We start from the raw sequence: 26,645 nt of genomic DNA on the forward strand, positions 1-26,645 counted from the left end.
TGCTGTACTGCATGGTTCTTGTAAGGGGCATTGCAAGTTGCTCCGTCCTAATTTTTGGAAGCTTTTGCTTGGAAGGCATAAGCAAATCCTATGGGAGACCCACTCGGCAATAATGGGACTTATGTTTGTAATATGCTGTACTGCATGGTTCTTGTAAGGGGCATTGCAAGTTTCTCCGTCCTAATTTTTGGAAGCTTTTGCTTGGAAGGCATAAGCAAATCCTATGGGAGTCCCACTCCGCAATAATGGGACTTATGTTTGTAATATGCACTACTGCATGGCTCTTGTAAGGGTCATTGCAAGTTGCTCCGTCCTAATTTTTGGATGCTTTTGCTTGGAAGGCATAAGCAAATCTTATGGGAGGACCACTCCCCAATAATGGGACTTATGTTTGTAATATGCTGTACTGCATGGTTCTTGTAAGGGGCATTGCAAGTTGCTCAGTCCTAATTTTTGGAAGCTTTTGCTTGGAAGGCATAAGCAAATCCTATGGGAGACCCACTCCGCAATAATGGGGCTTATGTTTGTAATATGCTGTACTGCATGGCTCTTGTAAGGGGTATTGCAAGTTGCTACGTCCTAATTTTTGGAAGCTTTTGCTTGGAAGGCATAAGCAAATCCTATGGGAGACCCACTCCGCAATAATGGGACTTATGTTTGTAATATGCTGTACTGCATGGTTCTTGACAGGGGCATTGCAAGTTGCTCCGTCCTAATTTTTGGAAGCTTTTGCTTGGAAGGCATAAGCAAATACTATTGGAGACCCACTCCGCAATAATGGGACTTATGTTTGTAATATGCTGTACTGCATCGTTCTTGTAATGGGCATTGCAAGTTGCTCCGTCCTAATTTTTGGAAGCTTTTGATTGGAAGGCATAAGCAAATCATATGGGAGACCCACTCCGCAATAATGGGACTTATGTTTGTAATATGCTGTACTGCATGGTTCTTGTAAGGGGCATTGCAAGTTGCTCCGTCCTAATTTTTGGAAGCTTTTGCTTGGAAGGCATAAGCAAATCCTATGGGAGACCCACTGCGCAATAATGGGACTTATGTTTGTAATATGCACTACTGCATGGCTCTTGTAAGGGGCATTGCAAGTTGCTCCATCCTAATTTTTGGATGCTTTTGCTTGGAAGGCATAAGCAAATCCTATGGGAAGACCACTCCCCAATAATGGGACTTATGTTTGTAATATGCTGTACTGTATGGTTCTTGTAAGGGGCATTGCAAGTTGCTCCGTCCTAATTTTTGGAAGCTTTTGCTTGGAAGGCATAAGCAAATTCTATGGGAGACCCACTCCGCAATAATGGGACTTATGTTTGTAATATGCTGTACTGCATGGTTCTTGTAAGGGGCATTGCAAGTTGCTCCGTCCTAATTTTTGGAAGCTTTTGCTTGGAAGGCATATGCAAACCCTATGGGAGACCCACTCCGCAATAATGGGACTTATGTTTGTAATATGCACTACTGCATGGCTCTTGTAAGGGGCATTGCAAGTTGCTCCGTCCTAATTTTTGGATGCTTTTGCTTGGAAGGCATAAGCAAATCCTATGGGAGACCCACTCCGCAATAATGGGACTTACGTTTGTAATATGCTGTACTGCATGTTTCTTGAAAGGGGCATTGCAAGTTGCTCCGTCCTAATTTTTGGAAGCTTTTGCTTGGAAGGCATAAGCAAATACTATGGGAGACCCACTCCGCAATAATGGGACTTATGTTTGTAATATGCTGTACTGCATGGTTCTTGTAAGGGGCATTGCAAGTTGCTCCGTCCTAATTTTTGGAAGCTGTTGCTTGGAAGGCATAAGCAAATACTATGGGAGAACCACTCCCCAATAATGGGACTTATGTTTGTAATATGCTGTATTGCATGGTTCTTGTAAGGGGCATTGCAAGTTGCTCCATCCTAATTTTATAAGCTTTTGCTTGGAAGGCATAAGCAAATCCTATGGGAGACCCACTCCGCAATAATGAGACTTATGTTTGTAATATGCTGTACTGCATGGTTCTTGACAGGGGCATTGCAAGTTGCTCCGTCCTAATTTTTGGAAGCTTTTGCTTGGAAGGCATAAGCAAATACTATTGGAGACCCACTCCGCAATAATGGGACTTATGTTTGTAATATGCTGTACTGCATCGTTCTTGTAATGGGCATTGCAAGTTGCTCCGTCCTAATTTTTGGAAGCTTTTGCTTGGAAGGCATAAGCAAATCATATGGGAGACCCACTCCGCAATAATGGGACTTATGTTTGTAATATGCTGTACTGCATGGTTCTTGTAAGGGGCATTGCAAGTTGCTCCGTCCTAATTTTTGGAAGCTTTTGCTTGGAAGGCATAAGCAAATCCTATGGGAGACCCACTGCGCAATAATGGGACTTATGTTTGTAATATGCTGTACTGCATGGCTCTTGTAAGGGGCATTGCAAGTTGCTCCGTTCTAATTTTTGGAAGCTTTTGCTTGGAAGGCATAAGCAAATCCTATGGGAGACCCACTCCGCATTAATGGGACTTATGTTTGTAATATGCTGTACTGCATGGCTCTTATAAGGGGCATTGCAAGTTGCTCCGTCCTAATTTTTGGATGCTTTTGCTTGGAAGGCATAAGCAAATACTATGGGAGAACCACTCCCCAATAATGGGACTTATGTTTGTAATATGCTGTACTGCATGGTTCTTGTAAGGGGCATTGCAAGTTGCTCCGTCCTAATTTTTTGAAGCTATTGCTTGGAAGGCATAAGCAAATCCTATGGGAGACCCACTCGGCAATAATGGGACTTATGTTTGTAATATGCTGTACTGCATGGTTCTTGTAAGGGGCATTGCAAGTTGCTCCGTCCTAATTTTTGGAAGCTTTTGCTTGGAAGGCATAAGCAAATCATATGGGAGTCCCACTCCTCAATAATGGGACTTATGTTTGTAATATGCACTACTGCATGGCTCTTGTAAGGGGCATTGCAAGTTGCTCCGTCCTAATTTTTGGATGCTTTTGCTTGGAAGGCATAAGCAAATCTTATGGGAGGACCACTCCCCAATAATGGGACTTATGTTTGTAATATGCTGTACTGCATGGTTCTTGTAAGGGGCATTGCAAGTTGCTCCGTCCTAATTTTTGGAAGCTTTTGCTTGGAAGACATAAGCAAATCCTATGGGAGACCCACTCCGCAATAATGGGGCTTATGTTTGTAATATGCTGTACTGCATGGCTCTTGTAAGGGGCATTGCAAGTTGCTCCGTCCTAATTTTTTGAAGCTATTGCTTGGAAGGCATAAGCAAATCCTATGGGAGAACCACTCCGCAATAATGGGACTTATGTTTGTAATATGCTGTACTGCATGGCTCTTGTAAGGGGTATTGCAAGTTGCTACGTCCTAATTTTTGGAAGCTTTTGCTTGGAAGGCATAAGCAAATCCTATGGGAGACCCACTCCGCAATAATGAGACTTATGTTTGTAATATGCTGTACTGCATGGTTCTTGACAGGGGCATTGCAAGTTGCTCCGTCCTAATTTTTGGAAGCTTTTGCTTGGAAGGCATAAGCAAATACTATTGGAGACCCACTCCGCAATAATGGGACTTATGTTTGTAATATGCTGTACTGCATCGTTCTTGTAATGGGCATTGCAAGTTGCTCCGTCCTAATTTTTGGAAGCTTTTGCTTGGAAGGCATAAGCAAATCCTATGGGAGACCCACTCGGCAATAATGGGACTTATGTTTGTAATATGCACTACTGCATGGCTCTTGTAAGGGGCATTGCAAGTTGCTCCGTCCTAATTTTTGGATGCTTTTGCTTGGAAGGCATAAGCAAATCCTATGGGAGGACCACTCCCCAATAATGGGACTTATGTTTGTAATATGCTGTACTGCATGGTTCTTGTAAGGGGCATTGCAAGTTGCTCCGTCCTAATTTTTGGAAGCTTTTGCTTGGAAGGCATAAGCAAATCCTATGGGATTCCCACTCCGCAAAAATTGGACTTATGTTTGTAATATGCTGTACTGCATGGTTCTTGTAAGGGGCATTGCAAGTTGCTCCGTCCTAATTTTTGGAAGCTTTTTCTTGGAAGGCATAAGCAAATACTATGGGAGACCCACTCCGCAATAATGGGACTTATGTTTGTAATATGCTGTACTGCATGGTTCTTGTAAGGGGCATTGCAAGTTGCTCCGTCCTAATTTTTGGAAGCTTTTGCTTGGAAGGCATAAGCAAATACTATGGGAGACCCACTCCGCAATAATGGGACTTATGTTTGTAATATGCTGTACTGCATGGTTCTTGTAAGGGGCATTGCAAGTTGCTCCGTCCTAATTTTTGGAAGCTTTTGCTTGGAAGGCATAAGCAAATCCTATGGTAGACCCACTCCGCAATAATGGGACTTATGTTTGTAATATGCTGTACTGCATGGCTCTTGTAAGGGACATTGCAAGTTGCTCCGTCCTAATTTTTGGAAGCTTTTGCTTGGAAGGCATAAGCAAATCCTATGGGAGACCCACTCCGCATTAATGGGACTTATGTTTGTAATATGCAGTACTGCATGGCTCTTATAAGGGGCATTGCAAGTTGCTCCGTCCTAATTTTTGGATGCTTTTGCTTGGAAGGCATAAGCAAATACTATGGGAGAACCACTCCCCAATAATGGGACTTATGTTTGAAATATGCTGTACTGCATGGCTCTTGTAAGGGGCATTGCAAGTTGCTCCGTCCTAATTTTTGGATGCTTTTGCTTGGAAGGCATAAGCAAATCCTTTGGGAGACCCACTCGGCAATAATGGGACTTATGTTTGTAATATGCTGTACTGCATGGCTCTTGTAAGGGGCATTGCAAGTTTCTCCGTCCTAATTTTTGGAAGCTTTTGCTTGGAAGGCATAAGCAAATACTATGGGAGAACCACTCCCCAATAATGGGACTTATGTTTGTAATATGCTGTATTGCATGGTTCTTGTAAGGGGCATTGCAAGTTGCTCCGTCCTAATTTTTGGAAGCTTTTGCTTGGAAGGCATAAGCAAATACTATGGGAGACCCACTCCGCAATAATGGGACTTATGTTTGTAATATGCTGTACTGCATGGTTCTTGTAAGAGGCATTGCAAGTTGCTCCATCCTAATTTTTGGAAGCTTTTGCTTGGAAGGCATAAGCAAATCCTATGGTAGACCCACTCCGCAATAATGGGACTTATGTTTGTAATATGCTGTACTGCATGGCTCTTGTAAGGGGCATTGCAAGTTTCTCCATCCTAATTTTTGGAAGCTTTTGCTTGGAAGGCATAAGCAAATACTATTGGAGACCCACTCCGCAATAATGGGACTTATGTTTGTAATATGCTGTAATGCATCGTTCTTGTAATGGGCATTGCAAGTTGCTCCGTCCTAATTTTTGGAAGCTTTTGCTTGGAAGGCATAAGCAAATCATATGGGAGACCCACTCCGCAATAATGGGACTTATGTTTGTAATATGCTGTACTGCATGGTTCTTGTAAGGGGCATTGCAAGTTGCTCCGTCCTAATTTTTGGAAGCTTTTGCTTGGAAGGCATAAGCAAATACTATGGGAGACCCACTGCGCAATAATGGGACTTATGTTTGAAATATGCACTACTGCATGGCTCTTGTAAGGGGCATTGCAAGTTGCTCCGTCCTAATTTTTGGATGCTTTTGCTTGGAAGGCATAAGCAAATCCTATGGGAGGACCACTCCCCAATAATGGGACTTATGTTTGTAATATGCTGTACTGCATGGTTCTTGTAAGGGGCATTGCAAGTTGCTCCGTCCTAATTTTTGGAAGCTTTTGCTTGGAAGGCATAAGCAAATCCTATGTGAGACCCACTCCGAAAAAATTGGACTTATGTTTGTAATATGCTGTACTGCATGGTTCTTGTAAGGGGCAGTGCAAGTTGCTCCGTCCTAATTTTTGGAAGCTTTTGCTTGGAAGGCATAAGCAAATACTATGGGAGACCCACTCCGCAATAATGGGACTTATGTTTGTAATATGCTGTACTGCATGGTTCTTGTAAAGGGCATTGCAAGTTGCTCCGTCCTAATTTTTGGAAGCTTTTGCTTGGAAGGCATAAGCAAATCCTATGGGAGACCTACTCCGCAATAATGGGACTTATGTTTGTAATATGCTGTACTGCATGGTTCTTGTAAGGGGCATTGCAAGTTGCTCCGTCCTAATTTTTGGAAGCTTTTGCTTGGAAGGCATAAGCAAATACTATGGGAGACCCACTCCGCAATAATGGGACTTATGTTTGTAATATGCTGTACTGCATGGTTCTTGTAAGAGGTATTGCAAGTTGCTCCATCCTAATTTTTGGAAGCTTTTGCTAGGAAGGCATAAGCAAATCCTATGGTAGACCCACTCCGCAATAATGGGACTTATGTTTGTAATATGCTCTACTGCATGGCTCTTGTAAGGGGCATTGCAAGTTGCTCCGTCCTTATTTTTGGAAGCTTTTGCTTGGAAGGCATAAGCAAATCCTATGGGAGACCCACTCCACATTAATGGGACTTATGTTTGTAATATGCAGTACTGCATGGCTCTTATAAGGGGCATTGCAAGTTGCTCCGTCCTAATTTTTGGATGCTTTTGCTTGGAAGGCATAAGCAAATACTATGGGAGAACCACTCCCCAATAATGGGACTTATGTTTGTAATATGCTGTACTGCATGGCTCTTGTAAGGGGCATTGCAAGTTGCTCCGTCCTAATTTTTGGAAGCTTTTGCTTGGAAGGCATAAGCAAATCCTATGGGAGACCCACTCGGCAATAATGGGACTTATGTTTGTAATATGCTGTACTGCATGGCTCTTGTAAGAGGCATTGCAAGTTTCTCCGTCCTAATTTTTGGAAGCTTTTGCTTGGAAGGCATAAGCAAATACTATGGGAGAACCACTCCCCAATAATGGGACTTATGTTTGTAATATGCTGTATTGCATGGTTCTTGTAAGGGGCATTGCAAGTTGCTCCGTCCTAATTTTTGGAAGCTTTTGCTTGGAAGGCATAAGCAAATACTATGGGAGACCCACTCCGCAATAATGGGACTTATGTTTGTAATATGCTGTACTGCATGGTTCTTGTAAGAGGCATTGCAAGTTGCTCCAACCTAATTTTTGGAAGCTTTTGCTTGGAAGCCATAAGCAAATCCTATGGTAGACCCACTCCGCAATAATGGGACTTATGTTTGTAATATGCTGTACTGCATGGCTCTTATAAGGGGCATTGCAAGTTGCTCCATCCTAATTTTTGGATGCTTTTGCTTGGAAGGCATAAGCAAATACTATGGGAGAACCAATCCCCAATAATGGGACTTATGTTTGTAATATGCTGTACTGCATGGTTCTTGTAAGGGGCATTGCAAGTTGCTCCGTCCTAATTTTTTGAAGCTATTGCTTGGAAGGCATAAGCAAATCCTATGGGAGACCCACTCGGCAATAATGGGACTTATGTTTGTAATATGCTGTACTGCATGGTTCTTGTAAGGGGCATTGCAAGTTGCTCCGTCCTAATTTTTGGAAGCTTTTGCTTGGAAGGCATAAGCAAATCATATGGGAGTCCCACTCCTCAATAATGGGACTTATGTTTGTAATATGCACTACTGCATGGCTCTTGTAAGGGGCATTGCAAGTTGCTCCGTCCTAATTTTTGGATGCTTTTGCTTGGAAGGCATAAGCAAATCTTATGGGAGGACCACTCCCCAATAATGGGACTTATGTTTGTAATATGCTGTACTGCATGGTTCTTGTAAGGGGCATTGCAAGTTGCTCCGTCCTAATTTTTGGAAGCTTTTGCTTGGAAGACATAAGCAAATCCTATGGGAGACCCACTCCGCAATAATGGGGCTCATGTTTGTAATATGCTGTACTGCATGGCTCTTGTAAGGGGCATTGCAAGTTGCTCCGTCCTAATTTTTTGAAGCTATTGCTTGGAAGGCATAAGCAAATCCTATGGGAGAACCACTCCGCAATAATGGGACTTATGTTTGTAATATGCTGTACTGCATGGCTCTTGTAAGGGGTATTGCAAGTTGCTACGTCCTAATTTTTGGAAGCTTTTGCTTGGAAGGCATAAGCAAATCCTATGGGAGACCCACTCCGCAATAATGAGACTTATGTTTGTAATATGCTGTACTGCATGGTTCTTGACAGGGGCATTGCAAGTTGCTCCGTCCTAATTTTTGGAAGCTTTTGCTTGGAAGGCATAAGCAAATACTATTGGAGACCCACTCCGCAATAATGGGACTTATGTTTGTAATATGCTGTACTGCATCGTTCTTGTAATGGGCATTGCAAGTTGCTCCGTCCTAATTTTTGGAAGCTTTTGCTTGGAACGCATAAGCAAATCCTATGGGAGACCCACTCGGCAATAATGGGACTTATGTTTGTAATATGCACTACTGCATGGCTCTTGTAAGGGGCATTGCAAGTTGCTCCGTCCTAATTTTTGGATGCTTTTGCTTGGAAGGCATAAGCAAATCCTATGGGAGGACCACTCCCCAATAATGGGACTTATGTTTGTAATATGCTGTACTGCATGGTTCTTGTAAGGGGCATTGCAAGTTGCTCCGTCCTAATTTTTGGAAGCTTTTGCTTGGAAGGCATAAGCAAATCCTATGGGATTCCCACTCCGCAAAAATTGGACTTATGTTTGTAATATGCTGTACTGCATGGTTCTTGTAAGGGGCATTGCAAGTTGCTCCTTCCTAATTTTTGGAAGCTTTTGCTTGGAAGGCATAAGCAAATACTATGGGAGACCCACTCCGCAATAATGGGACTTATGTTTGTAATATGCTGTACTGCATGGTTCTTGTAAGGGGCATTGCAAGTTGCTCCGTCCTAATTTTTGGAAGCTTTTGCTTGGAAGGCATAAGCAAATACTATGGGAGACCCACTCCGCAATAATGGGACTTATGTTTGTAATATGCTGTACTGCATGGTTCTTGTAAGGGGCATTGCAAGTTGCTCCGTCCTAATTTTTGGAAGCTTTTGCTTGGAAGGCATAAGCAAATCCTATGGTAGACCCACTCCGCAATAATGGGACTTATGTTTGTAATATGCTGTACTGCATGGCTCTTGTAAGGGGCATTGCAAGTTGCTCCGTCCTAATTTTTGGAAGCATTTGCTTGGAAGGCATAAGCAAATCCTATGGGAGACCCACTCCGCATTAATGGGACTTATGTTTGTAATATGCAGTACTGCATGGCTCTTATAAGGGGCATTGCAAGTTGCTCCGTCCTAATTTTTGGATGCTTTTGCTTGGAAGGCATAAGCAAATACTATGGGAGAACCACTCCCCAATAATGGGACTTATGTTTGTAATATGCTGTACTGCATGGCTCTTGTATGGGGCATTGCAAGTTGCTCCGTCCTAATTTTTGGATGCTTTTGCTTGGAAGGCATAAGCAAATCCTATGGGAGACCCACTCGGCAATAATGGGACTTATGTTTGTATTATGCTGTACTGCATGGCTCTTGTAAGGGGCATTGCAAGTTTCTCCGTCCTAATTTTTGGAAGCTTTTGCTTGGAAGGCATAAGCAAATACTATGGGAGAATCACTCCCCAATAATGGGACTTATGTTTGTAATATGCTGTATTGCATGGTTCTTGTAAGGGGCATTGCAAGTTGCTCCGTCCTAATTTTTGGAAGCTTTTGCTTGGAAGGCATAAGCAAATACTATGGGAGACCCACTCCGCAATAATGGGACTTATGTTTGTAATATGCTGTACTGCATGGTTCTTGTAAGAGGCATTGCAAGTTGCTCCATCCTAATTTTTGGAAGCTTTTGCTTGGAAGGCATAAGCAAATCCTATGGTAGACCCACTCCGCAATAATGGGACTTATGTTTGTAATATGCTGTAATGCATCGTTCTTGTAATGGGCATTGCAAGTTGCTCCGTCCTAATTTTTGGAAGCTTTTGCTTGGAAGGCATAAGCAAATCATATGGGAGACCCACTCCGCAATAATGGGACTTATGTTTGTAATATGCTGTACTGCATGGTTCTTGTAAGGGGCATTGCAAGTTGCTCCGTCCTAATTTTTGGAAGCTTTTGCTTGGAAGGCATAAGCAAATCCTATGGGAGACCCACTGCGCAATAATGGGACTTATGTTTGTAATATGCACTACTGCATGGCTCTTGTAAGGGGCATTGCAAGTTGCTCCGTCCTAATTTTTGGATGCTTTTGCTTGGAAGGCATAAGCAAATCCTATGGGAGGACCACTCCCCAATAATGGGACTTATGTTTGTAATATGCTGTACTGCATGGTTCTTGTAAGGGGCATTGCAAGTTGCTCCGTCCTAATTTTTGGAAGCTTTTGCTTGGAAGGCATAAGCAAATCCTATGTGAGACCCACTCCGAAAAAATTGGACTTATGTTTGTAATATGCTGTACTGCATGGTTCTTGTAAGGGGCAGTGCAAGTTGCTCCGTCCTAATTTTTGGAAGCTTTTGCTTGGAAGGCATAAGCAAATACTATGGGAGACCCACTCCGCAATAATGGGACTTATGTTTGTAATATGCTGTACTGCATGGTTCTTGTAAGGGGCATTGCAAGTTGCTCCGTCCTAATTTTTGGAAGCTTTTGCTTGGAAGGCATAAGCAAATCCTATGGGAGACCTACTCCGCAATAATGGGACTTATGTTTGTAATATGCTGTACTGCATGGTTCTTGTAAGGGACATTGCAAGTTGCTCCGTCCTAATTTTTGGAAGCTGTTGCTTGGAAGGCATAAGTAAATACTATGGGAGAACCACTCCCCAATAATGGGACTTATGTTTGTAATATGCTGTACTGCATGGTTCTTGTAAGGGGCATTGCAAGTTGCTCCGTCCTAATTTTTGGAAGCTTTTGCTTGGAAGGCATAAGCAAATACTATGGGAGACCCACTCCGCAATAATGGGACTTATGTTTGTAATATGCTGTACTGCATGGTTCTTGTAAGAGGTATTGCAAGTTGCTCCATCCTAATTTTTGGAAGCTTTTGCTAGGAAGGCATAAGCAAATCCTATGGTAGACCCACTCCGCAATAATGGGACTTATGTTTGTAATATGCTGTACTGCATGGCTCTTGTAAGGGGCATTGCAAGTTGCTCCGTCCTAATTTTTGGAAGCTTTTGCTTGGAAGGCATAAGCAAATCCTATGGGAGACCCACTCCGCATTAATGGGACTTATGTTTGTAATATGCAGTACTGCATGGCTCTTATAAGGGGCATTGCAAGTTGCTCCGTCCTAATTTTTGGATGCTTTTGCTTGGAAGGCATAAGCAAATACTATGGGAGAACCACTCCCCAATAATGGGACTTATGTTTGTAATATGCTGTACTGCATGGCTCTTGTAAGGGGCATTGCAAGTTGCTCCGTCCTAATTTTTGGAAGCTTTTGCTTGGAAGGCATAAGCAAATCCTATGGGAGACCCACTCGGCAATAATGGGACTTATGTTTGTAATATGCTGTACTGCATGGCTCTTGTAAGAGGCATTGCAAGTTTCTCCGTCCTAATTTTTGGAAGCTTTTGCTTGGAAGGCATAAGCAAATACTATGGGAGACCCACTCCGCAATAATGGGACTTATGTTTGTAATATGCTGTACTGCATGGTTCTTGTAAGAGGCATTGCAAGTTGCTCCAACCTAATTTTTGGAAGCTTTTGCTTGGAAGGCATAAGCAAATCCTATGGTAGACCCACTCCGCAATAATGGGACTTATGTTTGTAATATGCTGTACTGCATGGCTCTTGTAAGGGGCATTGCAAGTTGCTCCATCCTAATTTTTGGAAGCTTTTGCTTGGAAGGCATAAGCAAATCCTATGGGAGACCCACTCCACATTAATGGGACTTATGTTTGTAATATGCAGTACTGCATGGCTCTTATAAGGGGCATTGCAAGTTGCTCCGTCCTAATTTTTGGATGCTTTTGCTTGGAAGGCATAAGCAAATACTATGGGAGAACCACTCCCCAATAACAGGACTTATGTTTGTAATATGCTGTACTGCATGGTTCTTGTAAGGGGCATTGCAAGTTGCTCCGTCCTAATTTTTGAAAGCTTTTGCTTGGAAGGCATAAGCAAATCCTATGGGAGACCCACTCGGCAATAATGGGACTTATGTTTGTAATATGCTGTACTGCATGGCTCTTGTAAGGGGCATTGCATGTTTCTCCGTCCTAATTTTTGGAAGCTTTTGCTTAGAAGGCATAAGCAAATACTATGGGAGAACCACTCCCCAATAATGCGACTTAGGTTTGTAATATGCTGTACTGCATGGTTCTTGTAAGGGGCATTGCAAGTTGCTCCGTCCTAATTTTTGGAAGGTTTTGCTTGGAAGGCATAAGCAAATACTATGGGAGACCCACTCCGCAATAATGGGACTTATGTTTGGAATATGCTGTACTGCATGGCTCTTGTAAGGGGTATTGCAAGCTGCTCCATCCTAATTTTTGGAAGCTTGTGCTTGGAATTCATGAGCAAATAATATGGGAGACCCACTCCCCAATAATGGGACTTATGTTTGTAATATGCTGTACTGCATGGTTCTTGACAGGGGCATTGCAAGTTGCTCCGTCCTAATTTTTGGAAGCTTTTGCTTGGAAGGCATAAGCAAATACTATTGGAGACCCACTCCGCAATAATGGGAATTATGTTTGTAATATGCTGTACTGCATCATTCTTGTAATGGGCATTGCAAGTTGCTCCGTCCTAATTTTTGGAAGCTTTCGCTTGGAAGGCATAAGCAAATCCTATGGGAGACCCACTCCGCAATAATGGGACTTATGTTTGTAATATGCTGTACTGCATGGTTCTTGTAAGGGGCATTGCAAGTTGCTCCGTCCTAATTTTTGGAAGCTTTTGCTTGGAAGGCATAAGCAAATCCTATGGGAGTCCCACTCCGCAATAATGGGACTTATGTTTGTAATATGCACTACTGCATGGCTCTTGTAAGGGGCATTGCAAGTTGCTCAGTCCTAATTTTTGGATGCTTTTGCTTGGAAGGCATTATCAAATCCTATGGGAGGACCACTCCCCAATAATGGGACTTATGTTTGTAATATGCTGTACTGCATGGTTCTTGTAAGGGGCATTGCAAGTTGCTCAGTCCTAATTTTGGAAGCTTTTGCATGGAAGGCATAAGCAAATCCTATGGGAGACCCTCTCCGCAATAATGGGGCTTATGTTTGTAATATGCTGTACTGCATGGCTCTTGTAAGGGGCATTGCAAGTTGCTCCGTCCTAATTTTTGGAAGCTTTTGCTTGGAAGGCATAAGCAAATCCTATGTGAGACCCACTCCGAAAAAATTGGACTTATGTTTGTAATATGCTGTACTGCATGGTTCTTGTAAGGGGCAGTGCAAGTTGCTCCGTCCTAATTTTTGGAAGCTTTTGCTTGGAAGGCATAAGCAAATACTATGGGAGACCCACTCCGCAATAATGAGACTTATGTTTGTAATATGCTGTACTGCATGGTTCTTGACAGGGGCATTGCAAGTTGCTCCGTCCTAATTTTTGGAAGCTTTTGCTTGGAAGGCATAAGCAAATACTATTGGAGACCCACTCCGCAATAATGGGACTTATGTTTGTAATATGCTGTACTGCATCGTTCTTGTAATGGGCATTGCAAGTTGCTCCGTCCTAATTTTTGGAAGCTTTTGCTTGGAAGGCATAAGCAAATCCTATGGGAGACCCACTCGGCAATAATGGGACTTATGTTTGTAATATGCACTACTGCATGGCTCTTGTAAGGGGCATTGCAAGTTGCTCCGTCCTAATTTTTGGATGCTTTTGCTTGGAAGGCATAAGCAAATCCTATGGGAGGACCACTCCCCAATAATGGGACTTATGTTTGTAATATGCTGTACTGCATGGTTCTTGTAAGGGGCATTGCAAGTTGCTCCGTCCTAATTTTTGGAAGCTTTTGCTTGGAAGGCATAAGCAAATCCTATGGGATTCCCACTCCGCAAAAATTGGACTTATGTTTGTAATATGCTGTACTGCATGGTTCTTGTAAGGGGCATTGCAAGTTGCTCCGTCCTAATATTTGGAAGCTTTTGCTTGGAAGGCATAAGCAAATACTATGGGAGACCCACTCCGCAATAATGGGACTTATGTTTGTAATATGCTGTACTGCATGGTTCTTGTAAGGGGCATTGCAAGTTGCTCCGTCCTAATTTTTGGAAGCTTTTGCTTGGAAGGCATAAGCAAATACTATGGGAGACCCACTCCGCAATAATGGGACTTATGTTTGTAATATGCTGTACTGCATGATTCTTGTAAGGGGCATTGCAAGTTGCTCCGTCCTAATTTTTGGAAGCTTTTGCTTGGAAGGCATAAGCAAATCCTATGGTAGACCCACTCCGCAATAATGGGACTTATGTTTGTAATATGCTGTACTGCATGGCTCTTGTAAGGGGCATTGCAAGTTGCTCCGTCCTAATTTTTGGAAGCTTTTGCTTGGAAGGCATAAGCAAATCCTATGGGAGACCCACTCCGCATTAATGGGACTTATGTTTGTAATATGCAGCACTGCATGGCTCTTATAAGGGGCATTGCAAGTTGCTCCGTCCTAATTTTTGGATGCTTTTGCTTGGAAGGCATAAGCAAATACTATGGGAGAACCACTCCCCAATAATGGGACTTATGTTTGTAATATGCTGTACTGCATGGCTCTTGTAAGGGGCATTGCAAGTTGCTCCGTCCTAATTTTTGGATGCTTTTGCTTGGAAGGCATAAGCAAATCCTATCGGAGACCCACTCGGCAATAATGGGACTTATGTTTGTAATATGCTGTACTGCATGGCTCTTGTAAGGGGCATTGCAAGTTTCTCCGTCCTAATTTTTGGAAGCTTTTGCTTGGAAGGCATAAGCAAATACTATGGGAGAACCACTCCCCAATAATGGGACTTATGTTTGTAATATGCTGTATTGCATGGTTCTTGTAAGGGGCATTGCAAGTTGCTCCGTCCTAATTTTTGGAAGCTTTTGCTTGGAAGGCATAAGCAAATACTATGGGAGACCCACTCCGCAATAATGGGACTTATGTTTGTAATATGCTGTACTGCATGGTTCTTGTAAGAGGCATTGCAAGTTGCTCCATCCTAATTTTTGGAAGCTTTTGCTTGGAAGGCATAAGCAAATCCTATGGTAGACCCACTCCGCAATAATGGGACTTATGTTTGTAATATGCTGTACTGCATGGCTCTTGTAAGGGGCATTGCAAGTTTCTCCATCCTAATTTTTGGAAGCTTTTGCTTGGAAGGCATAAGCAAATACTATTGGAGACCCACTCCGCAATAATGGGACTTATGTTTGTAATATGCTGTAATGCATCGTTCTTGTAATGGGCATTGCAAGTTGCTCCGTCCTAATTTTTGGAAGCTTTTGCTTGGAAGGCATAAGCAAATCATATGGGAGACCCACTCCGCAATAATGGGACTTATGTTTGTAATATGCTGTACTGCATGGTTCTTGTAAGGGGCATTGCAAGTTGCTCCGTCCTAATTTTTGGAAGCTTTTGCTTGGAAGGCATAAGCAAATCCTATGGGAGACCCACTGCGCAATAATGGGACTTATGTTTGTAATATGCACTACTGCATGGCTCTTGTAAGGGGCATTGCAAGTTGCTCCGTCCTAATTTTTGGATGCTTTTGCTTGGAAGGCATAAGCAAATCCTATGGGAGGAACACTCCCCAATAAAGGGACTTATGTTTGTAATATGCTGTACTGCATGGTTCTTGTAAGGGGCATTGCAAGTTGCTGCGTCCTAATTTTTGGAAGCTTTTGCTTGGAAGGCATAAGCAAATCCTATGTGAGACCCACTCCGAAAAAATTGGACTTATGTTTGTAATATGCTGTACTGCATGGTTCTTGTAAGGGGCAGTGCAAGTTGCTCCGTCCTAATTTTTGGAAGCTTTTGCTTGGAAGGCATAAGCAAATACTATGGGAGACCCACTCCGCAATAATGGGACTTATGTTTGTAATATGCTGTACTGCATGGTTCTTGTAAGGGGCATTGCAAGTTGCTCCGTCCTAATTTTTGGAAGCTTTTGCTTGGAAGGCATAAGCAAATCCTATGGGAGACCTACTCCGCAATAATGGGACTTATGTTTGTAATATGCTGTACTGCATGGTTCTTGTAAGGGGCATTGCAAGTTGCTCCGTCCTAATTTTTGGAAGCTGTTGCTTGGAAGGCATAAGCAAATACTATGGGAGAACCACTCCCCAATAATGGGACTTATGTTTGTAATATGCTGTACTGCATGGTTCTTGTAAGGCGCATTGCAAGTTGCTCCGTCCTAATTTTTGGAAGCTTTTGCTTGGAAGGCATAAGCAAATACTATGGGAGACCCACTCCGCAATAATGGGACTTATGTTTGTAATATGCTGTACTGCATGGTTCTTCTAAGAGGTATTGCAAGTTGCTCCATCCTAATTTTTGGAAGCTTTTGCTAGGAAGGCATAAGCAAATCCTATGGTAGACCCACTCCGCAATAATGGGACTTATGTTTGTAATATGCTGTACTGCATGGCTCTTGTAAGGGGCATTGCAAGTTGCTCCGTCCTAATTTTTGGAAGCTTTTGCTTGGAAGGCATAAGCAAATCCTATGGGAGACCCACTCCGCATTAATGGGACTTATGTTTGTAATATGCAGTACTGCATGGCTCTTATAAGGGGCATTGCAAGTTGCTCCGTCCTTATTTTTGGATGCTTTTGCTTGGAAGGCATAAGCAAATACTATGGGAGAACCACTCCCCAATAATGGGACTTATGTTTGTAATATGCTGTACTGCATGGCTCTTGTAAGGGGCATTGCAAGTTGCTCCGTCCTAATTTTTGGAAGCTTTTGCTTGGAAGGCATAAGCAAATCCTATGGGAGACCCACTCGGCAATAATGGGACTTATGTTTGTAATATGCTGTACTGCATGGCTCTTGTAAGAGGCATTGCAAGTTTCTCCGTCCTAATTTTTGGAAGCTTTTGCTTGGAAGGCATAAGCAAATACTATGGGAGAACCACTCCCCAATAATGGGACTTATGTTTGTAATATGCTGTATTGCATGGTTCTTGTAAGGGGCATTGCAAGTTGCTCCGTCCTAATTTTTGGAAGCTTTTGCTTGGAAGGCATAAGCAAATACTATGGGAGACCCACTCCGCAATAATGGGACTTATGTTTGTAATATGCTGTACTGCATGGTTCTTGTAAGAGGCATTGCAAGTTGCTCCAACCTAATTTTTGGAAGCTTTTGCTTGGAAGGCATAAGCAAATCCTATGGTAGACCCACTCCGCAATAATGGGACTTATGTTTGTAATATGCTGTACTGCATGGCTCTTGTAAGGGGCATTGCAAGTTGCTCCATCCTAATTTTTGGAAGCTTTTGCTTGGAAGGCATAAGCAAATCCTATGGGAGACCCACTCCACATTAATGGGACTTATGTTTGTAATATGCAGTACTGCATGGCTCTTATAAGGGGCATTGCAAGTTGCTCCGTCCTAATTTTTGGATGCTTTTGCTTGGAAGGCATAAGCAAATACTATGGGAGAACCACTCCCCAATAATAGGACTTATGTTTGTAATATGCTGTACTGCATGGTTCTTGTAAGGGGCATTGCAAGTTGCTCCGTCCTAATTTTTGAAAGCTTTTGCTTGGAAGGCATAAGCAAATCCTATGGGAGACCCACTCGGCAATAATGGGACTTATGTTTGTAATATGCTGTACTGCATGGCTCTTGTAAGGGGCATTGCATGTTTCTCCGTCCTAATTTTTGGAAGCTTTTGCTTAGAAGGCATAAGCAAATACTATGGGAGAACCACTCCCCAATAATGGGACTTAGGTTTGTAATATGCTGTACTGCATGGTTCTTGTAAGGGGCATTGCAAGTTGCTCCGTCCTAATTTTTGGAAGGTTTTGCTTGGAAGGCATAAGCAAATACTATGGGAGACCCACTCCGCAATAATGGGACTTATGTTTGGAATATGCTGTACTGCATGGCTCTTGTAAGGGGTATTGCAAGCTGCTCCATCCTAATTTTTGGAAGCTTGTGCTTGGAATTCATGAGCAAATAATATGGGAGACCCACTCCCCAATAATGGGACTTATGTTTGTAATATGCTGTACTGCATGGTTCTTGACAGGGGCATTGCAAGTTGCTCCGTCCTAATTTTTGGAAGCTTTTGCTTGGAAGGCATAAGCAAATACTATTGGAGACCCACTCCGCAATAATGGGACTTATGTTTGTAATATGCTGTACTGCATCATTCTTGTAATGGGCATTGCAAGTTGCTCCGTCCTAATTTTTGGAAGCTTTCGCTTGGAAGGCATAAGCAAATCCTATGGGAGACCCACTCCGCAATAATGGGACTTATGTTTGTAATATGCTGTACTGCATGGTTCTTGTAAGGGGCATTGCAAGTTGCTCCGTCCTAATTTTTGGAAGCTTTTGCTTGGAAGGCATAAGCAAATCCTATGGGAGTCCCACTCCGCAATAATGGGACTTATGTTTGTAATATGCACTACTGCATGGCTCTTGTAAGGGGCATTGCAAGTTGCTCAGTCCTAATTTTTGGATGCTTTTGCTTGGAAGGCATTATCAAATCCTATGGGAGGACCACTCCCCAATAATGGGACTTATGTTTGTAATATGCTGTACTGCATGGTTCTTGTAAGGGGCATTGCAAGTTGCTCAGTCCTAATTTTGGAAGCTTTTGCATGGAAGGCATAAGCAAATCCTATGGGAGACCCTCTCCGCAATAATGGGGCTTATGTTTGTAATATGCTGTACTGCATGGCTCTTGTAAGGGGCATTGCAAGTTGCTCCGTCCTAATTTTTGGAAGCTTTTGCTTGGAAGGCATAAGCAAATCCTATGTGAGACCCACTCCGAAAAAATTGGACTTATGTTTGTAATATGCTGTACTGCATGGTTCTTGTAAGGGGCAGTGCAAGTTGCTCCGTCCTAATTTTTGGAAGCTTTTGCTTGGAAGGCATAAGCAAATACTATGGGAGACCCACTCCGCAATAATGGGACTTATGTTTGTAATATGCTGTACTGCATGGTTCTTGTAAGGGGCATTGCAAGTTGCTCCGTCCTAATTTTTGGAAGCTTTTGCTTGGAAGGCATAAGCAAATCCTATGGGAGACCTACTCCGCAATAATGGGACTTATGTTTGTAATATGCTGTACTGCATGGTTCTTGTAAGGGGCATTGCAAGTTGCTCCGTCCTAATTTTTGGAAGCTGTTGCTTGGAAGGCATAAGCAAATACTATGGGAGAACCACTCCCCAATAATGGGACTTATGTTTGTAATATGCTGTACTGCATGGTTCTTGTAAGGGGCATTGCAAGTTGCTCCGTCCTAATTTTTGGAAGCTTTTGCTTGGAAGGCATAAGCAAATACTATGGGAGACCCACTCCGCAATAATGGGACTTATGTTTGTAATATGCTGTACTGCATGGTTCTTGTAAGAGGTATTGCAAGTTGCTCCATCCTAATTTTTGGAAGCTTTTGCTAGGAAGGCATAAGCAAATCCTATGGTAGACCCACTCCGCAATAATGGGACTTATGTTTGTAATATGCTGTACTGCATGGCTCTTGTAAGGGGCATTGCAAGTTGCTCCGTCCTAATTTTTGGAAGCTTTTGCTTGGAAGGCATAAGCAAATCCTATGGGAGACCCACTCCGCATTAATGGGACTTATGTTTGTAATATGCAGTACTGCATGGCTCTTATAAGGGGCATTGCAAGTTGCTCCGTCCTAATTTTTGGATGCTTTTGCTTGGAAGGCATAAGCAAATACTATGGGAGAACCACTCCCCAATAATGGGACTTATGTTTGTAATATGCTGTACTGCATGGCTCTTGTAAGGGGCATTGCAAGTTGCTCCGTCCTAATTTTTGGAAGCTTTTGCTTGGAAGGCATAAGCAAATCCTATGGGAGACCCACTCGGCAATAATGGGACTTATGTTTGTAATATGCTGTACTGCATGGCTCTTGTAAGAGGCATTGCAAGTTTCTCCGTCCTAATTTTTGGAAGCTTTTGCTTGGAAGGCATAAGCAAATACTATGGGAGAACCACTCCCCAATAATGGGACTTATGTTTGTAATATGCTGTATTGCATGGTTCTTGTAAGGGGCATTGCAAGTTGCTCCGTCCTAATTTTTGGAAGCTTTTGCTTGGAAGGCATAAGCAAATACTATGGGAGACCCACTCCGCAATAATGGGACTTATGTTTGTAATATGCTGTACTGCATGGTTCTTGTAAGAGGCATTGCAAGTTGCTCCAACCTAATTTTTGGAAGCTTTTGCTTGGAAGGCATAAGCAAATCCTATGGTAGACCCACTCCGCAATAATGGGACTTATGTTTGTAATATGCTGTACTGCATGGCTCTTGTAAGGGGCATTGCAAGTTGCTCCATCCTAATTTTTGGAAGCTTTTGCTTGGAAGGCATAAGCAAATCCTATGGGAGACCCACTCCACATTAATGGGACTTATGTTTGTAATATGCAGTACTGCATGGCTCTTATAAGGGGCATTGCAAGTTGCTCCGTCCTAATTTTTGGATGCTTTTGCTTGGAAGGCATAAGCAAATACTATGGGAGAACCACTCCCCAATAATGGGACTTATGTTTGTAATATGCTGTACTGCATGGTTCTTGTAAGGGGCATTGCAAGTTGCTCCGTCCTAATTTTTGGAAGCTTTTGCTTGGAAGGCATAAGAAAATCCTATGGGAGACCCACTAGGCAATAATGGGACTTATGTTTGTAATATGCTGTACTGCATGGTTCTTGTAAGGGGCATTGCAAGTTGCTCCGTCCTAATTTTTGGAAGCTTTTGCTTGGAAGGCATAAGCAAATCCTATGGGAGTACCACTCCACAATAATGGGACTTATGTTTGTAATATGCACTACTGCATGGCTCTTGTAAGGGGCATTGCAAGTTGCTCCGTCCTAATTTTTGGATGCTTTTGCTTGGAAGGCATAAGCAAATCTTATGGGAGGACCACTCCCCAATAATGGGACTTATGTTTGTAATATGCTGTACTGCATGGTTCTTGTAAGGGGCATTGCAAGTTGCTCAGTCCTAATTTTTGGAAGCTTTTGCTTGGAAGGCATAAGCAAATCCTATGGGAGACCCACTCCGCAATAATGGGGCTTATGTTTGTAATATGCTGTACTGCATGGTTCTTGTAAGAGGCATTGCAAGTTACTCCATCCTAATTTTTGGAAGCTTTTGCTTGGAAGGCATAAGCAAATCCTATGGTAGACCCACTCCCCAATAATGGGACTTATGTTTGTAATATGCTGTACTGCATGGCTCTTGTAAGGGGCATTGCAAGTTGCTCCGTCCTAATTTTTGGAAGCTTTTGCTTGGAAGGCATAAGCAAATCCTATGGGAGACCAAATCCGCATTAATGGGACTTATGTTTGTAATATGCAGTACTGCATGGCTCTTATAAGGGGCATTGCAAGTTGCTCCGTCCTAATTTTTGGATGCTTTTGCTTGGAAGGCATAAGCAAATACTATGGGAGAACCACTCCCCAATAATGGGACTTATGTTTGTAATATGCTGTACTGCATGGTTCTTGTAAGGGGCATTGCAAGTTGCTCCGTCCTAATTTTTGGAAGCTTTTGCTTGGAAGGCATAAGCAAATCCTATGGGAGACCCACTCGGCAATAATGGGACTTATGTTTGTAATATGCTGTACTGCATGGCTCTTGTAAGGGGCATTGCAAGTTTCTCCGTCCTAATTTTTGGAAGCTTTTGCTTGGAAGGCATAAGCAAATACTATAGGAGAACCACTCCCCAATAATGGGACTTATGTTTGTAATATGCTGTATTGCATGGTTCTTGTAAGGGGCATTGCAAGTTGCTCCGTCCTAATTTTTGGAAGCTTTTGCTTGGAAGGCATAAGCAAATACTATGGGAGACCCACTCCGCAATAATGGGACTTATGTTTGTAATATGCTGTACTGCATGGTTCTTGTAAGAGGCATTGCAAGTTGCTCCATCCTAATTTTTGGAAGCTTTTGCTTGGAAGGCATAAGCAAATCCTATGGTAGACCCACTCCGCAATAATGGGACTCATGTTTGTAATATGCTGTACTGCATGGCTCTTGTAAGGGGCATTGCAAGTTGCTCCGTCCTAATTTTTGGAAGCTTTTGCTTGCAAGGCATAAGCAAATCCTATGGGAGACCCACTCCACATTAATGGGACTTATGTTTGTAATATGCAGTACTGCATGGCTCTTATAAGGGGCATTGCAAGTTGCTCCATCCTAATTTTTGGATGCTTTTGCTTGGAAGGCATAAGCAAATACTATGGGAGAACCACTCCCCAATAATGGGACTTATGTTTGTAATATGCTGTACTGCATGGTTCTTGTAAGGGGCGTTGCAAGTTGCTCCGTCCTAATTTTTGGAAGCTTTTGCTTGGAAGGCATAAGCAAATCCTATGGGAGACCCACTCGGCAATAATGGGACTTATGTTTGTAATATGCTGTACTGCATGGCTCTTGTAAGGGGCATTGCAAGTTTCTCCGTCCTAATTTTTGGAAGCTTTTGCTTGGAAGGCATAAGCAAATACTATGGGAGACCCACTCCCCAATAATGGGACTTATGTTTGTAATATGCTGTACTGCATGGTTTTTGTAAGGGGCATTGCAAGTTGCTCCGTCCTAATTTTTGGAAGCTTTTGCTTGGAAGGCATCAGCAAATACTATGGGAGACCCACTCGGCAATAATGGGACTTATGTTTGTAATGTGCTGTACTGCATGGTTCTTGTAAGAGGCATTGCAAGTTGCTTCATCCTAATTTTTGGAAGCTTTTGCTTGGAAGGCATAAGCAAATACTATGGGAGACCCACTCCCCAATAATGGGACTTATGTTTGTAATATGCTGTACTGCATGGTTCTTGTAAGGGGCATTGCAAGTTGCTCCGTCCTAATTTTTGGAAGCTTTTGCTTGGAAGGCATAAGCAAATCCTATGGGAGACCCACTCCGCAATAATGGGACTTATGTTTGTAATATGCTGTACTGCATGGTTCTTGTAAGGGGCATTGCAAGTTGCTCCGTCCTAATTTTTGGAAGCTTTTGCTTGGAAGGCATAAGCAAATACTATGGGAGACCCACTCCGCAATAATGGGACTTATGTTTGTAATATGCTGTACTGCTTGGTTCTTGTAAGGAGCATTGCAAGTTGCTCCGTCCTAATTTTTGGAAGCTTTTGCTTGGAAGGCATAAGCAAATACTATGGGAGACCCACTCCCCAATAATGGGACTTATGTTTGTAATATGCTGTACTGCATGGCTCTTGTAAGGGGCATTGCAGTTCCTCATAATTTTTGGAAAGCCTTCCATTCACTGCTTAGGCCAACAGTGCACAGGAGACCCAGTTGCTATAAATTGCAAAAAAGGTTTAGTTAAGGCCATCTGACCTCCATGTCATTTCCAAGGGGCATTGGAGTGCCTCAAAATTTTTGGTAGGCATTGCACTCACTGTATGCCCTATAACTGTGTAGCCGAACTGCTCCTTTTGTTACAGAAACATATCCTACAAGAGATATCTGGTTGACTGGCCTGATATTGATGTGAATGGTCCCTGTTCCTCCTGCTCTTTCTCCTTTGCCACCACCTCATCCATCATTTATCACCTGAAGCTTTGTTTTAACGGGAGTCATAGAACTTGGATAGTAGCAGGAAAACATCCAGCAATCCTCAGAGGAGGTAGGATATGCACCAAAACGCTGACCACCTCAGGTCTAGCCGCTACTACATACATGCGCTTACATTCCAACAAAGCAAAGCAGATGCTAACTACTATCATCCTCATCATGCTCCTCACCTTGGCACTCTCAACTCCCCTGATGGAGAAGCCAGGGCCCACCAAAGGAGTCTGGTTGTCTGGTGGGCTCGGCCAATGCTGCCCTAAAGCAGGCCAGACTAAGAAAAGTGTGAGAAAGGTTACCGGGACAAATAGGGGTGGCTGGGGACCGAGTATGGACACCCGGCCGCCCCCTGGAGGCTGGGGAGCAAGCGGGGACATCCGGCCACCGGGCGGCAGGGGACTGAGTATGGATGCCAGGCCGCCAACGCATCCATGGCGTGGTGGCCAGATTCCGCCTCCACATGCCTAAAAGGCCCAATTTAAAGTGCAAGCAAGCAGTATGGTTTTGCAGCCTGGGGGTGGGTGGGTGGCAGGCTGCATACTTGCGCTTTCATTGCAAGGAATGGGAGAGGTACAATTGAACACTGCCCTGGGACAAGGACTTGAACGGGGATAGTTGCAAGTCTGCAACGACAGGTGCAGGGTGGGAGGTATCTTCGCATGTACCATGAACAGGGGTATGGCATGCACACACTACAGCGGAATAGGCTCTCCTTCCCACTAAATGCACTGGGGAGGGCACAGGTAATGTTTTGGTATACGCGCTTAATCTTATGTATAAGGCACAGTAGGACAAATAGGGGCAGCTGGGGACTGAGTATGGATACCTCGCTGCCGAAGCAGCCATGAGGTAGTGGCCAGCTTCAGCCTTCTCCAAACTAAAAGGCCCCATTTCAAGTGCAAGCTAGCAGTATGGCATTGCAGTCTGGGGGTGGGTGGGTGGCAGGCTGCACACTTACACTTGCATTAAAAGAAAACAAAGCAGATGCTAACTTCTGTCATCATCATCATGCTCCTCACCTTGGCACTCTCAACTCCCCTGATGGAGAAGCCAAGGCCCACCGAAGGAGTCTGGTTTTCTGGTGGGCTCGTCCAATGCTGCCCTAAAGCAGGCCGGGCTAAGAAAAGTGTGTGGAGGGATGTTCCAAGGAGAAATAGGGGCGGCTGGGGACCGTTTATGGACACCCGGCTGCCCCCAGGCGGCTGGGGACAGAGCATGGACACCCGGCCGCCGGGCGGCTGGGGACTGAGTATGGATTCCAGGCCGCCAACGCAGCCATGACGTGGTGGCCAGATTACGCCTCCACATGCCTAAAAGGCCCAATTTCAAGTGCAAGCAAGAAAGCAGTATAGTATTGCAGCCTGGGGGTGGATGGGTGTCAGGCTGCATACTTGCGCTTGTATTGCAAGGAATGGGGGAGGTACAATTGACCACTGCCCTGGGACTACAACTTGCACGGGGATAGTTGCAAGTCTGCATCTTCTGATGCGGCAAGGATCACTTATGATGGGCACACTTTTAGACAGTGACCTAGGAGTCAGAGATGCTTCCAGGGGTCTTCCCCATGCTGTTCCCATGTCTTTTCAGCACTTTATGCATGCGTCACACAGCACATGGCCAGATAAGGTTGTAAAACGTTAAAATGACATTTCCCGGTGAATGCATTTGTCACAGTTGAAAGCAATACAAAAGTGCAAAAACACATAAAAAATGCTACTTGTAAACATAGCCCAAGGTGTGGAGGAGTATTTTTGTTTTTGGTCATTTATTTTACCTTATACACAAGTCTTTACCCTGGAAAAGAAATTTCTTAACATATTTCACAGAAAAGCAGTTTCAGTTTCGTTTTTGAACGTTTTATTGTGAGCCCATAAAAGTGGCTTAAAACCTCTGACCACGTTGTTGACAGCAGTGACCTGGGTGTCAGAAATGCTTTCTGGGCCGATCCTCATGCTGTCCCCATGTCATTTGAGCACTGTCACTATCGTTTTGGGCAATTGTTAGGCTGTTTGTCTGGAAATGAAATCTGAACACTCACTGACATTTTCCCGTCTCTGAAAGTCTGACAAATGCCGGAAAAAGTCCCCAAAAAACGTGGGATATATATTCTACCCACACACATTTGGAACTCCCCTGGGGTACCCTCACACATATTATTCCCTCATTTAGTGGATATTTTCACCAAAAAGTGAAATTTTCAAAAACTCACAAAATTGGCTGAAAACAACTAAATATCAGGCGAATTGCTCTGGAACTGAAATCGGAACGCTCACTGACATTTTCCCCTCTCTGAAAGTCTGACAAATGCCGGAAAAATGACTAAGCCCAAAAAAAATTTTTTTTAACTTTTTTCAATTTTACCCTATTATATATATATTCTACCCACACACATTTGGAACTCTCCTGGGGTACCCTCACACATATTATTCCCTCATTTAATGGATATTTTCACCAAAATTGAAATTTTCAAAAAGTCAGAAAATTGGCTGAAAGCGACTAAATATTAAGGACTCATCGGGCGAATTGCTCTGGAACTGAAATCGGAATGATCACTGACATTTTCCCGTCTCTGAAAGTCTGACAAATGCCGGAAAAAGTCTTCCAAAAATTTTTTTAAAACTTTTTCAATTATACCCACATGGGATATATATTCTACCCACACACATTTGGAACTCTCTTGGGGTAACCTCACACATATTATTCCCTCATTTAATGGATATTTTCACCAAAAAGTGAAATTTTAAAAAAGTCAGAAAATTGGCTGAAAGTGACTAAATATCTAGGGCTCATCAGATGAATTGCTCTGGAACTGAAATCGAAATGCTCACTGACATTTTCCCCTCTCTGAAAGGCTGACAAATGCCGGAAAAATGACTAAGTCCCAAACAATTTTTTTACAACTTTTTTCAATTTTACACCCGTGATATATATATTCTACCAACACACACTTGGAACTCTCCTGGGGTAACCTCACACATATTATTTCCTCATTTAATGGAT

This window comes from Phyllobates terribilis, unplaced genomic scaffold, assembly GCF_046119375.1.
Source record: "Phyllobates terribilis strain yellow unplaced genomic scaffold, ASM4611937v1 Scaffold_102__1_contigs__length_5892047, whole genome shotgun sequence".
In the NCBI taxonomy this organism is placed as follows: domain Eukaryota; kingdom Metazoa; phylum Chordata; class Amphibia; order Anura; family Dendrobatidae; genus Phyllobates; species Phyllobates terribilis.